The sequence below is a fragment of the Rhipicephalus sanguineus genome, chromosome 3 (genome assembly GCF_013339695.2).
Source record: "Rhipicephalus sanguineus isolate Rsan-2018 chromosome 3, BIME_Rsan_1.4, whole genome shotgun sequence".
In the NCBI taxonomy this organism is placed as follows: Eukaryota; Metazoa; Arthropoda; class Arachnida; order Ixodida; family Ixodidae; genus Rhipicephalus; species Rhipicephalus sanguineus.
The window spans coordinates 121,965,038-121,981,708 of NC_051178.1; positions in this window are offsets into that span (position 1 = coordinate 121,965,038).

Below are 16,671 nucleotides of genomic sequence, written 5' to 3' on the forward strand. Positions count from 1 at the left end.
TTGCACATGCACTGTAAACGTATTGTGAGATATTTCTATCGTATATAGCTTCATACCGTACACACTACTTGTCAAGTGAACAAGCCATCCGTGTTTGTTGACTTGCACAAGTATCAGGGCAGTGCTATGACTGGTCAGTGCTATGACAGCATGTCGACGGGCGTTTAGTCAGTGTCCTGCATCGTTAATGATCAATCAGTCAAAAACATACAAGCAACTGATGTTGCTACGCTTCTTGACGAGTTCTTTAATTGATTGGTTTCATCGTCATCACCAGCCTGACTGCGCCCACTGCAGGGCAAAGGCATCTCCCATGTTCCGCCAATCAACCCGGTCCTGTGCTTGCTGCTGCCACGTTATACTCATCTTAATGTTAATCTCATCTGCCCACCTAACTTTCTGTCTCCCCCTAGCGCGTTTGCCTTCTCTTGGAATCCAGTCAGTTGCCCTTAATGACCAGCGGTTATCTTGCCTACATGCTACGCGTCCGGCCCATGTCCATTTCTTCTTGATTTCGACTATGATGTCCTTAACACTCGCTTTAAGTGCGGAGCACTTTAAGGGCCCGTGATGTCGTATGCTGCCATCACTTGGCGTAACGCAGGAAGAGAGGAAGGAAGGAGAAGGAGAGAAAGGAAAGGCTGGGATGTTAACCCGTCTAGAAGGACCGGTATGCTACCCTACACTGGGGAAGGGATGGGGGAGATATAAAGATAGAGAGAGAAGGAGAACACGCACGCACAAAAAGTCACACACATGTCACAGTCATGCTAACGTCGTTAGTCTATAGCTGCCGGTGTAGGTCGGATGCCTTCAAGAAGTTGAGCACTGCCTTCGTCGCCTTCACCCGCGATGAACTCTCAGGACAACATGCCAGAATGGTTTCTTCCGTCAACGGTCTGGGATCTATGCGAGCAAGAGCGACTGCGAGGGATTTTCTCTGCACATTGTAGCGAGGACAGTCGCAGAAGATGTGCTGTAGTGTCTCCTCGCTACCACAGTTGTCACAAAACGGGTTGTCAGCCATTTGGATTCGAAAGCAGAATGACTTTGTGAAAGCCACTCTTAGCCATAAACGGCAAAGCAGAGTGGCATCATTTCGGCGTAGTCCCGTAGGTGTCTGAAGACGCAAATTGGTCGGGCAGTGGCGGTGGTGGTTGTGGAGTCTGCTTGCTGTATTACAAGTGGAGGAAGTCATTTCTTGTGCAGCCACTCGAAGTTGGCTAGCAGCATCGGTCCTTGATAGGGGTATTGTCTCGAGCCGGTCACCTTGAAGAGCTGATCGAGCAGCATTGTCGGCGTGCTCATTGCCTATCAGGCCGCAGTGACTTGGCAGCCACTGAAATGTCACGTGGTGTCCTTTCTCTAACGATGTATGGAGGAGATATCTAACCTCGAAGACCAACTGCTCGTATGGTCCATGTCGCAGGGCTGATAGCAAAGATTGCAGGGCTGCCTTCGAATCGCAGAAGATTGACCATCGTTGAGGCTGTTCGCGGTTGACTACACAAAGTGCAGCGCGAAGAGCGGCAAGCTCTGCTGCTGTCGATGTCGTTGGGTGGTCTGTCTTGAAACTGACGCTGATAGCTTTCGCTGGGACGACCACTGCTCCGGACGAACACTGGAGGGTAGTTGACCCATCGGTATAAACATGCACATGATCAGCGTACTTCTCGTGTAAAAGAATCAGAGATAGCTGCTTCAGCACTGGAGATGAGAGCTCAGATTTTTTTCTGATTCCCGGTACGCTGAGGTGCACTTCAGGTCCAATGAAGCACCAAGGAGGTAATGCTGGCTCAGATGCGGGGCTGAAGCCTGACGGAAGGTGGGCAGAATGGTTCGCAATCGTTGCGCAATACGATGCCCGTGGTCTTTCTGAAGGCAATGTTGCAAGGTGGTTGCAATGGGCCCGGGAAAAATGCCTGATATGAGCTCTCAAGGCTTCCACCGCAATGTCCGTTTGCATAGGTTGGTCCCGTGCGATGGAAATAGTCGCTTCAGTCGACGCGCATTTTGGCAAGCCAAGGCAAACTCTGAGAGCCTGAGCTTGTACAGCCTGCAGAGTGCGAATATTTGTCTTGCATGTATTGGTCAGTACAGGCAGACTATATCTCAAAAAACCGAGAAACAGTGATCTGTACAGTTCCAGCATTGCGTCTACCGACATCCCCCAGGTTTTTTCACCTAGGAACTTGAGCAGCTGGGAGATTGCTGTCAGGCGCTGTTTCATGTAAGACACATGCGGGCTCCAACGACTGGGCCTTATTGAGCGCGCGCTCGATCGCGCCTTCTTCCTCTTGTTCTTCGAGCGCCTTGACGACGATATTAAGTGCGGAGCACCTTACGGGCCCGGGCTGTCGTATGCTGTCATATGCTGTCGTCGCTTGGCGTAACGCAGGCAAAACCACGTTAAAAATAGAAAAAAAATAGCAAGCGAGCGAGAAATAGAAAGAGACAGAAAGGGAGAAAATAGGAAGAAGAACAGAAATAAATAGAAATAAAGAGAGAAGAATGACAGAAAGAACTGGAAAAGAGAAAAAGAAAGAAAGAGAGGAGGAAAGAAAGAGAAAACCGAAGAGAAACAAAGAAGGCTGCCCAGCACCGCACTTCCTTCAGGCTTGGCACCCCTAGGGCGAAACTGCCTTAATTTTTTTTTCCTGGCCATTGCTCTCTTCTTGTCTCTCAATGGACTAATGGGGCTGCCACAACCATTAATCTCTTTAAGGACTAACGGCACCGGGTCTAACCAGTAGTCCCCTTGCAGCTAAATGTTAGTCCCCACAGATCACCTCAATGAACTAACATTTACTCCTCACGTTTACACTTTACCGGGCAACCCTTAGTCCCCACAGTTGCAGCTCGCCACGAACGGTCGGTCCACTCAAGTACTCCATTCGGATGAACTTTTTATTCCCATTTCAAATGATCCGTTGATCCCCCCGGGGTTGATTTTCTAGAGTTACTCTCCGCAAGGCTTAATACTTCTCTCGCATTTTACAGCGAAAGCTGTTATGAGATCATTTCACCGGCCGTTTTTGGCGCCGTAGTTGTCCGCCGCCGCCGCCGCCGCCGCCGGTGTCCGTAACCAGTATCGCTCGAAATAAGAAAAAAAAACGAAATAAGAAAAAAATTCCAGGATGGAACGAGGTTCGAACCTGGGCCCTCTGCGTGGGAGCCCAGTGTTCAACCTCTGAGCCATGCCGGTTTTTTTTTTTTTTTTTTTTTTTTTCTTTCATGGTATTTATTATAATCTGAGCCATGCCGGTGCTTATTGAAACTGCTTTGCATAAAGGTCCTATACAGGCTTCATGTCGGGAAGGAACCACATTAGCATATGCAATATAGCGTGGTAGAAGAGTAAAATAAGCACCATGAGTCGCACAACGCGAATTCTGTAACCAAGCGTCACACAATGCGAACTGCGCAACGAGTAGGTTGTTGAATGCTTCCAACCCATTACAAAGGGCTCTGCCATAATTCTTTATCGTCATCAGGCACAGCATCAAGAAAGTGCGCATAATGCCTTACATGCGTTTAGCAGGTACCACGGCTCTCCGTAGAATGACGAAAAATGGCACAGCGCCTGCTGCCCTACTTCTCAAAAATTACAATGATTTATAGCGTAGTGGGTTCCTCGCAAGTGCACTTGTATTGGTTGCCAAGGAAGCCCATAAGCGCATGATCCATTTCCTCGGGGTCTCAGTAAAGTCCCCCCCCCACCCGCCGTCTCTCTCCCACGTCAACGTATGTTATACAGCATGACGGGAGAGGGAAATAGCGACCGGGCGTCACCCAGTGCAAATTACATAACTGGTGGGCCGTTTAAAGCTTCCAACCCATTACAAAGGGCTGAGCCATAATTCTTCATCGTCATCAGTCGTCGCGTCAACAAAGTGCACATAATGCCTTACACACGTGCAGCTGGTGCCTCGCTTCTCCGCAGAATGACGAATAATGGCTTAGTAGGTGCTTCCCAACTTCACAAAAATTGTGATTTATGGCGTAGTGGGTACCTTTCTAGTGTACTAGTATTGCAGCCCCAAGAGAGCTTACAACGGGCTTTAGAAACGCCGCTCTTCCAGCTTTCGCTGTGACTGTGCTGCGGTTTTAGCGCAGGCCTGGCGTTTTTTTTTTTTTTTTTTTTTTTTCAGCGGTGAACAACAAATGGCACCGAAAAGAACACGCGAAAAAATCTTTTCTCGTGCGTGTATCACTGCTTTCGCAGTCAGTGCGACAACGAAAGACAAAAGTGAGACAATGAAACGTTTTATTTTTCTCTCTACATATAAAATTTCTGATTTCTTTTATTGAATTCACTGTAAAATGTCCAATACAGGTCTAGCCGCGTTGTCATATGTCGTACAGTCCTTTCTGTGAAGCTGCTCCAACGGAAGCGATAGATGACCGGCATTGCACGCGCCAGCGCGCACGCAGCATTCTGCACGTTGTGGACAACGGCTGCATCCTGCAAAGCACAAAAGGATTGCAAATAGTCATGCGTGACAGAGGATGAAGACGCACGCACATGCAAAATACGTGCAAGGTGAAATGAAAACATACGTCTAAAATATGGCATGGAAATAATTTCACCGTGATGTCGTACATCCTCAAAGACGCATTTCGAGCCACATAGCGCAACAGCTCAAGTGCGGCAGCCGCAGCCATCACGCCGAGGCGCCGCCAACCACCGTGCCGCCAACGAGTCGGCGAGTTTTTTTGCAAGCGGCATCGTACAGCTCGAGCAAGCCGCCGCTGCCGCCAGCGAACCTCGAGCACAAGAGCGAGCGAAAGCGGTGCCACCGTCACGAATGGCGGCGAGCTGCTTGCGAGCGAGCGACGGGGGAGCCGACGGTGGCGACCAATTTCCACAGAGTTCCGAAGCACAGCTAAAGTCGGCTAGCGAAAGCCCCTCGCCAGCCCATGCCGGTGCTCTTCAAGCATGTGATATACAACCGAGCTCGTTGCCGGTCACCGAAATGCGTTTTGGACGAGTCGCAGCGCAGCGGCGAGGCCTCTGCCCAATATCGCGAACCCGCAGCTGATCACCGCGGCGAACCCTCGATGAGCGAGCGTGCGGACGGCCGACGGCAATGGCCGCCAAATTCCAGGCGGTCACAAAGCACAGGCGAGCTGACTAGCTGAACTGACGCCCAAGCCGGCCTTTGCGGTGCATTTCGTGCGCGCGATATACAACACGATCGAGCCCGTTGCCGGCAAGCGCGATGCGTTTTGCGCACGTGACCGGTACGGCAGAAAAGAATGCTCACTAATTTGTGAAAGAATCCAGCGCAGATTTCTGCCCTGAGTCACATCGAAATCATGCATCCGATAGGCCTACTGTCTTCTCGGCCGCCATTCCCAGCCGGTGGCGACGCAGTGCCGTGACTACACCTGAGATATACAGCGCGGCGTCATGACGTCTCGAGACCAGCTCCAGACTTCATGGACGCGGCGAAACGTAAAAGCAGCACCACACGCTCATCCACTTGCATAGGCGTGTGCAAGGTTCCCCTTCAGGGGGCGCGAAGGTTCGTCGCAGCGCCCGCCCCCCTCCCAATTATGTCAATGTATGGCGCTGACATTGCGCCCCCCCCCCCCCGGCCCCCCAGTGCGCACGCCTATGTCCACGCGTACGTGTATATCTGGCACCGCGGCGTAGTTCCTAGATCGTCGAACTCTCCGAGCGCGACACAACCGCCAACACGCCACGACGAACGCAAGTGGGAAGGCTGACCCAAGAGCGAGGGCGAGGAGGATAGCTAGCTCCCTTGACAAAGGTTCGCAAAAGCAACGTATCTCTGCACACTGCCTGCATCTCTCGCGTGGTTGATCCCTTTGCCGACTAACTGGTTTGCACACGGCACGCGTCCCTCTGCGGTTGCTCCTTCGCAGTCTATCCGTTCACCGCGCTAGCTATTGGGCTCCGTTAGTCCTCTTTCGGGTAACTTTGCCTAAGAGTGTGGTTAAAAGTAAGGCTGCCTCTTCTTCCCGAAAGAGAAGCCGAGATGAAGGAAAATACAGAAAAATAAGCACCCTAGCATTCTCCTCATACCCTTCTGTTTATATTCTTCCCTTTTCCCTCCAACCATAGTAAAGCCGGGGGGGGGGGGGAGAGGGGGGGGGGGCAGGTTTCCTCAGCCAGACCTCTCATGTTTCCTCGATATATCTTCCTTCCTTTCTCAAGCGCTCTTTTTCGTCGCGGACGTTTATTTCTCTAAACATAATGGTTCACCAGCTTGAATTTAATGCATACATTTACTGCGTATATTTAACTAAATCTCTGTAAATGATAAACTGCAAAAATAAAGGCATGAAAAGAAATTTTCACTCTGACCACACACAGTCAAAAGAAAAGAAAACTTTAATCGAAAACTTAAAACTTTTTCACAAACTTTGAAAAAGTTGCTAACCTTACTATTTACAGTTTTAAAGCGAAGCTTTCACTACCTACCATCCCGCAGGGGTAAGCGTCTTGTATGCGTTACATAAAGTTTTATTAGTTGTATCAGCTTTAAGCTTTGCCGAGGTACACAAGTGCTACACGGCAGAACACACAAAATGTACTCAGGTGAAGCATTAAGTTATGCAGTGAAGCATATCAAGAATGGACTAGGGGCACAGTTACGGCCATAGAGCATGCTGCTTCATCGTACTGTGCATGTGCATACGTGGCATCGCGGTTTACAGAAAGAGCACGGATACGTCTATGAAGTGTGATATGTACCGTCTGTGTTGCTACCCGCTGAGTTACAAAAGTGTATTGCAGTGACGCCGGTGAGGAGCATGCAAGTGGCGGAAGGGCCAACGTTCAAATTTTTGCCGCTTGTAGGGAGCAGTCATCTTTCGCAGTGCCTATTCTGTGGTCCAGACCACAGGATAAACTCCAGCTTTATTCTGTGGACCAGACCACAAAATAGAGTGCTGCTTTATTTTGTGGACCACACCAATGCTGTGGAGTTACTGTATATGCTACCTTTAGGTAAAGTAACTCTACTGTGGACCATGCGGTGGACCGTGCGCATCGCTGTAGCCCAAACAGCCCACCTCTCTTGACGACGGTTTTCTCTCACAAATTTGCGAGGGTTTATTCTGTGGTCTGGTCCACAGTATAGGCACGGCACTGCTCTCTCCTCCCTTGACGACAGCATCTCTCTCGAATCGCAATATTTGCTCGCAGTTTTGTGAATAAGCACGGACCAAGGAGGCTATTTCCGGGCATAGTACGCGAGATAGAAGACGCTTATGCCTGAAAGGTTCGAAATGCGAAGGTGAAGCCCACCTTTGCAAACTTGCTGGTCTGACATGCCAAAGCAGGTAAACTTGTTGTGAATTGACACAGCAAAAGGAAGGCGTTTAATAACAAATGACAGCGGTTCTAAAAATTTCTGGACCTGATCTATCCCGTGAGGAACAGTTAAGTCACTTTCAGCACAGTACGTTTGCGTCATGCAAAAAAAAGTGCACTAAGATCTGCACGGGAGACTCAAATTTTGAGCGATCCTCCCGATTGTGTGAACACGGCCACAGATCTCCCGAAAAACAGCGTCAATGAATCACAGCGACAAAGGGCGACGCTACTAAAATTTTCTGGCCCTGGGCTATCGTGTCCGGACACACTTCAGTCACTTTCACCGCAGTGCATTAGTGTCATGCAAGAAAAAAGTGCACTGAGATTGGAAAGGGGCTACTTTAGCTGTTTCAGTAAAGTTTTCAGACGTTGACGCTCATACAAGTACTCGTAATTATACGGCGCGTGCAAGCGTATGTACTTAAGTGACCAAGTGTACTGTGTCCAGTGACAACTATAGTAGGTCCTCGCCAGTCTTATTGCGCTTTTTTTTGCTTGACACAGGTGTACTGCGGTGAAAGTGGCTTAAGCGTCGCGTACGCGATAGATCAAGGCCATAAAATTTTATACGCGCTGTCATTCGTTATTATTGCTTTCTTTTCGCGGTGGCGTTAGCGTTCTTTTTCGGGTGATTTATGGCTGCGCCTATTCAGAAGGATTGCTCAAAATTCGAGTCCCCGTGCAAATGGTAGTGCACTTTTTTGCATGACATGAGTGTACTGTGGTGAAAGCAACTTCAGTGTTCCGCATGCGATAGATCAGGTCCACGAAATTTTAGAACCACTGTCATTTGTTATGATTATGCGTTCCTTTTGCTGCTTCCGTTCACAATAACAAGTTTATCTGCGGCTGATATCAATAATCGCATATGTCATAACAGCAATGTACGCCAAAGCTGGGATTCGCCTTCGCATTTGGAATCTTTCACCCATACGCGTCTTCAATATCGCATCAGTGTATACCTCACTACGATTCACAAAACGGCGAGCAAATATTGCGATTCGCGAGGGAAGCTGTCGTCAAGGGAGGAGGGATGCAGTGCCTATTCTGTGGACCAGACCACAGAATAAACCCTCGCAATCTGTGACAGGAAACCGTCAAGAGAGGTGGGCTGTTTCGGCTATAGCGAAGTCTGGTGCGCACGGTCCACAGCACGTCTATTTGGTCTGGTCCACAAAATAAAGCTGAACTTTATTTTGTGGTCTGGTCCACAGAACAAAGCTGCAGTTACCCTGTGGTCTGGTCCACAGAATAGATTGGGACTATATTCTATGGTCTGGTGAGCAGAAACCGTCGTCAAGAGAGGTGGGCTGCTTGGGCTACAGTACATTCCGCACCGCCCACAGCGCAAAAGTTTATTATGTGGACCACAAAATAATGCTACATTTTATTTTGTGGTCTGTTCCACAGAATAAAGCTGGAGTTTATCCTGTGGTCTGGACCACAGAATAGGCACTGCGGTCATCTTTGGCTGAGTGCTGCATGTCAGGTGGAATCAGTGACCACGATAGCGTCTGGGCTGTTCTTATTCATTTCAGTCTCAGTTTCAGTTTATTGAACGTACTTGGGCAGGGGGTTTACATGAAGGGAGAGATATAGTGAAAGAGTGTGAGCACTGCAATGAGACCTCATGTTATAAAATAGATTTTAAAAAAATAAAATGAGGAGCAGAGTAGCGAAAAACATGCATAAAATGCGTACAAAATAACAGGAGTTGAAACATGGGATGAAATGACAATGTCTATTTGATACTGCAATACACGTGCAGAATAAGTTAGTAAATAAGTAAGTGCTAACAAATTGTCACAGAGACAATCTTTAGGATTGTAATACTTTCTAGTGGTTATGGAGCTCGACTGCTGACTTATGGTGCTCGACTGCTGACCCTCAGGTCGCGGGATTGAATCCCGGCCGTGGCGGCCGCATTTTCGATAGAGGCGAAAATTATTGAGGCCCGTGTACTTAAACTTAGGTGAACGTTAAAGAATACCAGATGGTCAAAATTTCCGGAGCACTCCACTACGGCGTCTCTCATAATCAAATCGTGGTTTTAGTACGTTAAACCCCAATAACTAACCAACTAGGATTGTAATACTAATAAGTATTACAATACAATAAGTATTACAAAAAAATATAATGCATCTAAATAAAGAATACGCGAGATTCACTGTAGAAGCGACGGAAAAGTCACGAGAGTAATTACATATAACGCATTCAGCCGTCCGCTTCCCTTCGCCAGAGCGAGCACGGCCGGTCTGGAGGCGCACGCTCAGGAGCGAGCGCGCACCTCCAGACCGGCCGTGCTCGCTCTGGCGAAGGGATGCGGATGGCTGAATGCGTGTTTTCAACCGCGATATTAAAGCATTGTTTTACTCTTACTTTATATCTACGGAACCCTAGAGGCTACACAATCCGGAAATGTTCAGTAAGCACTAGTTCTGGAAAGTGCCATGGCGGTGCGGCGCAGCGCCGGTTCAGAATGTGCCGGTATTCAGAAGGGAGACAATTGCTCGTCGGGGGAGACGAGGGGATTGCGGATCACGTGACCGCGACGTCACGGATTAGCGAGTGGGCGTGACCCCCCCCCCCCGCGCCTCCTCGGGGGAGACGGGGACCTTTTCCCCGAAAGGACAAACAATCCCCCGGCGGTGGGGGATATAGCGAAATTTCGGGCTCTTGTTTGGCCACATTGTTGCACTTGCTCCTGCAAAGAGTGGCAGCGGGTGTACAGTCTGCAGCTACATGGTCGTCAGCAGCTCGTCAAACGGGTGGTGCAAGCCACCAGAGTAGTCTAGTAACACTGGTCTCCCCCTCCGTTCGCCTCGTCCGTGTGAGTGGGGGCATTTGTGGAGACTTCTCCTCGCGAGCTGACGTCACTAGGCTCCGCCTTTATCCCCCGAGCATTTCTCCCCCGTCTGAATACGCGGCGGCCACCGCCAAAACGACGACACAAGTGCAGGCCGTGTTGGTCGAACAGCCGACGCGGCGTGTATCGCTGGTGTTGTTTAACAAAACACTGCCGCGGTCTTCGCAGCTGCCGTATGGGACTGCTCGACTTTGCAGCAACGACGATTCCGACAACGGCGACCCTCACAGCGACTCCGCGGAGGAGGGGTTTGGCTGTGTATGTGTTTTGGTCACCTGCGTGTTGGTGCGTGAACTCGTGTTCCCGGGTACGAGAACGTCGTCGGCAGGTTCCATGAGTGTGATTTCAAGTAACTGTTCAGACTATACAGAGAGACGTTTTACTGGTTCAATGGAAAATTCCGCTGGTTTCGGCCTTCTATGAAAGTGCGTGCGAGGCATACAACAAGAAAAAAAAAACGAAAATATCTGGGGTCCTTTGACCGACGCTAAGACGACTTAACGCGAAAGTTCAGTTATCCTGGAAAGTGTATGCTCGCAAACTTGTGTTCAAAGGGTTTTACTGACGTCGCCACTTTTCTTCAATCTAGACTAGAGAACGAATGCGACGAAACTCCAAGAAGGCGTGCAGGGCCGGGCCCTGGCGTCGTGGTGGGAACAGGAGGTCGTCCACGGTGGAAGCTGGTAGTCCTAGGCAGCGGTACGACCGCCTCACGATGTCAGAACTACGCTCGCACCTGGACAAAACGAGAGAACCGGTGCAGAGGGCGCGCGCGGCACCAGCAAAACGAGGAGGAAGGTGCTGCACCCGTTGAACTGGTGCCGCCGGTGCAGCCAAATCGAAGATACCTATAGTGTTCGTGTGACGTCACTTCCGCCGCTGTCGCCCTCTCCCGCCATCCCTGATACCTGTAGTGTTCATGTGACGTCACTACCCCCGCTGTCGCCCTCTCCCGCCATCCCTGGGTACCTGCCACAGTTCACCTGTTGCGGCGCGGGGTGTCGAGGGGTTGTCAGTTGTTGCTGTGCGCGATGTTGAAAATCAAGCATTGCGGTTTTTCGTTGTCGTACTTCGACGAGCTCATCGGACCAGGAAGACCTCGATGGTTCTCTCGATACGAGACCATAGGATCAAGATGTGTGGCACGTCAACCCGTACCAGATTTCTATGAGCAGAGATGCCACCGCAGACTACGGCTTGTTGCCCGCCACGACCTTCGTGGGTATATTACCTCGTTTATTTCACTACAAATTGCGTGGACCAAGAACAAGTGAAAGCTCAAAGTCCCTCGAGGTCCACAATATTTTACGAGTGGATGAGTGAAGCGAAGCAGCTTCCATCGAAAACGAGTCGTCGTGCAGAGCTAGGCAAGTTTACAGGAGATACGTCCCACGCCACAGAAGTAGTTCATGAAGCGCAAAATCGAGACTTCCCAAGTGTTTTAAACAGTAAATGATGCTGAGGTTCTTTGATCGGCATTCGTGGAAACAGCCGAGTGCGAGGTAGAGACTTCGCGTGGTACATACCGGTAATGCCTGTCACTTTTTCTGTCTGGTTTGTTTTGGTCACTTTTTTTACCTTTTATTTTACTTCCGTTGCCGTGCGCTAATGTACAGTGGCCCCTGAAAATGATGGAGACTGTTTTAGGGAATTAACCAACGGTGAAAAAGAACGGAGAGTTTACCTGACCCCCCACTCGAACCGATCGGAATGTTAACCTAGGGGACTTATTTGCGCTATACTTCAAACCGCCAGTGAATGAAGTTTGTTTGTTTCACATCCGTTTTCACAGTTTGTTTCAATCCAACCCCCAAACGCCCGCGATTCTCATCACGATTTCAACAGCCTCCCTTACACGCTCACTGTGCACGCAGTGGTCGTGGCGAAGTCTGTAGGTATAGTAACCACGGTAAAAGCTATCTCTGTTTACAGGTAAGTGGTTAGATAGCGCTTACCCGTAATGAAGGTACGTCTGACGACGCGAATATTATCGAGGTTCTTCAAGTCATTTCTATTATTCCATTCCAGCCAAACAAGCGCGGTGCTTTTCAGAAAGTTGCAATGTGCGTTCACAATGTCGCGTAATAACTTTCGGCAAAGAAAACACCACGACGCTTTGCTCCCTGTTTGTGGGCTGCAGAATCGACTTGCTTCACCAGCAGGTGATAGTTACACAAGCTTGCATCGTGAGGCCGAACTGAGCGCCGCAAGCACGAGGAAATAACACGGCAGCGGTCGGCCTGCAGGCATGTCGGTGGCGCATTCCGGAAGTGACGAAGGGGCGCTGCGTGACGCACGTGAGAAGGTGTTCCGTTACTTGTATAGGAAGAGCGTGGACACACAGTGGAGAAAAAGAACTAGGAGGCTCACTAGTAAATATACGGCTGGTAGTGTAAGCAGTATGTCAACAAAGAGCGTTAAGCGAAAAGTCAGAGAGGCGGAGAGGATTTACTGGATGGCAGCTATGGAGAAAAAACCGGCTTTGAGTAACTACCGAAAGGGAAAAAAATGAAATAAGGAGGGAGGCATTTTACGACAATTCAATGGGAAGCGCTTTACTGTTTGAAGCGAGATCGGGTTGCCTTAGAACGGGTAGTTATAAAGCGAGATTCAGTAAAGAAGAAGAACAATGCACGTGCTGCGGGGAAGATCAGGAAACGGCGGAGCATGTTCTGATTGAATGTGGAGACATCCACCCGGGTGTACGTTTGGGCACGAGCCTACATGACGCCTTGGGTTTTAGAGACAATGGAAAGCTGAACACACCCGCGATTGAAATAAGTAAGAGACGGTTAGAGTATTGGTGGCAGAAAACTAGAGAGAAAGGACAAAAATAAATAATGGGAAAAAAAAAATAAGGACATTCTGCCGTAAAGGGCACAGAACGGAGCTGAAAACTTAAGGTTTTTTTTTTCTTCTGGAGTAAAATAGTTTTAATTGAAGTAAAGACACTAGGCCAACGCTAAAAAAAAAAGAGAGTAAAGGTTTTTTTTTTTTTCGAGCCTGGTGGCACACTTGTCACCGCCCCGTTATAAAGGGGACGCTCATAGCATCCATCCATCCATCCACAATATATGTATACGTACGCGAAGAGCTTTCACTTATACCCTGCTTTGCAAGAGCGTGATGGCGCTGTCACCTGTCTTTTTTATTGTTATTTCTCGACCATGGGGTTAAAAACTTTAAATGGACATACATCACGAATGTTCACATAAAAGCAAGACGTCTCTGCTGCCGCACGGGAGCCTTGTTCACAACGATAAACGAATGCGCAAACAGTCCGGTTATGTATGTTTTAAAGTATGACGTAGCAACATGCGTACACGTGTGGAAAGTTGCCGTCATTACATTTGAGCGTGTGCGCCGTTGTCCGGTTTGGCAGATTCAAGATTAAGCCAAGGAGTCCAGTAATTTTCTCTCTCCGTTATTCTTGCCCTATTCCAGTTTATTTCGTGGCCAGTTGCTTCTGCGTGTTCGGCCATTGCTGTTCGATGAAACCTTCTTTCTTACATCATACATGTGCTGCTTGAATCGTTTCTGAAAGTTACCTCTCTCGCCGACGAAACTTCCATCCAAATCTGCGTACCCCCCCCCCCCCCTCGGTTGTCCATTTTAATTGTCCTCATGTGACACTGATTCACCTTCTAACAGCAGCAGCGAAGTGTCATACTGCTTATCAATGAAGCTGTAAAGGCTGGACGCTGGTATTTTAGCTGAAACATATAACACTGCCATTTAGATCATGGTAATTCCCCACGTTGCAGCATGCTCATTCAAGTGCGCAAATTAATACGGCGGGCTGGCACATACACGGTGCATATTGTATCGCAATCGAGCCCTATTGGGACCGTATTTTTCGATCGCGATTGACCCCTTTGTAGAAGCTGTAGAACTGATTCAATCATCGAAAATTTGCATCCTATATGTGGCTCGATGGCGATCGAAAGTGCACCGTGGGATAACCGTAGAAAATTTGCGCAATAAGGAGCAGCAGATAAATATTAAGATCTTGCCGCAAAGAAACTTGTGCTCATGTGAAATGTTATTTAGCTACAACACCGAATGAGGCACGTGCCTGCGTATGGTTCTCTTGCATTTGCCTCCAATCATATCAGAAAGGTTCTGGCTGCATGCAGCTCTAAGCATGCTTGGCTGCTTTCCACACAACGCAGAATCCGCTTGCGTCGTGCTTCATAGAGATATGTGTGCTAAACACTAATGCAAATGTGCGCATGCTTGTCGTGTCAGCCGTGGCCCGTTTTTAGATGCTAACATACAATGAATTAAGTTACATGGTTGCACGCATTTCTTGGAGCCAAAATATGTGTATTAGACGCAAGCACGCGCTAAAGCCCATTTGATGCTTCAGTTCGACGCAAGATGGTTCGTCACCTTCTACAAAAGCAGCGCGCTCGGCCCCCGTGGCTTCCATGTAGGCGGCCGCAGCAGACGACGTCGGCAGTCAGGGCGTTGTCTAAGGTATTATGAGGAGCGTAACTTTTTTTTCAGAGGAGGTATTTAGCACTCCGTATGATCAGTGACGAAGGCGCCGCAGTATTTTACTGATTTCATCGAAGGGAAATGCAACGAGAATAATAATAAGGGAAACGCGGAAGCGGCTGTGCGGGAGAGGGCTGGCGGAGCAATCCAACCTTGCACGTCACAGGGATGCCTCCGCATGGTGGAGTCACGGTATGTCCTCGCGCCGATATATCGCGGAGGTCGCCCAGTGCACTGTTAGTGGGCGACCTGAATACTGAGGATGCCACACGCATAGGTGGCGAAACGTCTATGTAATTTTGTTATATTTTTGTTAGGTTAATACGAAATAAATATTTTAGAATCATGAACTCACCCGGCCTATGGAACATTTTTGCATGATTTTGCCGCAGAGGTAATTCAATATAATCTAAATTAAATGTAGATTAAATGCAGTTATCATCACCATTTAGTGGTTTGCGCAAACGTAAAGGTACAGGTTTACGTACGTACGTAAACATTTACGTAATGCGAGCTAGGGACTTTTAGCTTGTACGTATACTTATTAACGTTACCGTGTTACCGGAATACCGGACTGTGTTTACCGTGTTACCGGAACTCATGTTTTAGAAAAGTTTTAGCTCACCATACGTAAACGTTTATTTACGTACGTAAACATATACCTTTACGTTTGCACAAACCACTACATGATGATGGCAATTGCACACAAGCTATAGTTAATGTAACTAATATTGAATTACCGCTGCGGCAAAATCCCACGAGAGGTTTTTAGCGCGTTCATTATCCCGGTATACGAGAAGAGGTGTAGGAATACCAGGTTGCCGGACCATGGTGTCGACGTCTTATGACGCTTCATGCAACCACAGTCATGGACACGTTTGTTTTCGCCTAGTACTTTTGAGGGAAAAAATTATTAAAAAGACAACTTATTCGTACTTATGCCGCTGCAAGGCTTTCACATTGGATGTAGAATGCACGATGGTTCTGAAATAACAATTTTCTGCTTGCCTGGTTCATCTTGGCCTCGCTAGATGGCGCCACCTAAAGTCACTGTAACGGGAAAACTACCGCATTCGTTTTCTCTTCGCCGCCGCGCCCTTTCGGCGGCTTCGCCACATAAAGGGGCCAGCTCGCTCGCCTCGCTAGTGTCTCCTAGAATCACTGAAAATTTTCAGAGTACCGCAGAGGTAGGCTGCGCGCGGGCAACATTGGGCGGCGGCGGCCATTTCCCTTCCAGACCGTCCGGCGCGCCGGTAGCGTGTGTTGAGAAGTGACCGATCTTTTCGCCTCGATGCCGTGTTACGCTCGGTGTAACTGCAATATGTGCGTGTTATATGTTCAACAGGATAATAGAAGTGATTTCGAGTCATCGACAGTTATGAATCGACTGCGCGGTAAGCGGTGTAACTAATGGAACGTGCGGCGAATGTTGCCATGGGCTCGCGAACTCTCTTAGTGGCTTCATCGGTCTCTTTTCGTGTCACGGCGTTCGCAAGGTCCGGAGCTGTAAGCATAGTTGCATTAGTGTAATGACCGTGCGAGATGCCATTTACTTCGACACTTGGTGAATATTGACTGTTTGAGCCAGCCTTGCAGTCGGTGTTCAGGTTCACTTCATAGTGCACTCGAGAACATTATCGAACATCGAGAACATTCAACATTGCGTCCTTCGACTGATCGCTGACGCATACCTTGCTTACGCAACATGCTTGCTGTTCAGCTGAGTGTTATGTGTAATAGAATTTGTGTGTGTACGGTAAGTGGAAGTTGTGCGTGAAGTATTTATGTCTCGTTTCGGAACGCCAGCAGCCGAACGCATGGGCGTATCGGTGTGCGGTAGGTAAGGTGCATCTTATTTTGCGAATACGTTGTCATTTCCGAACACATACGTAGAAAATAGGCCATCAAAAATGATTGACATCCCTTCTTACTTGTTTCATTTCCTATTTTTTGTCTT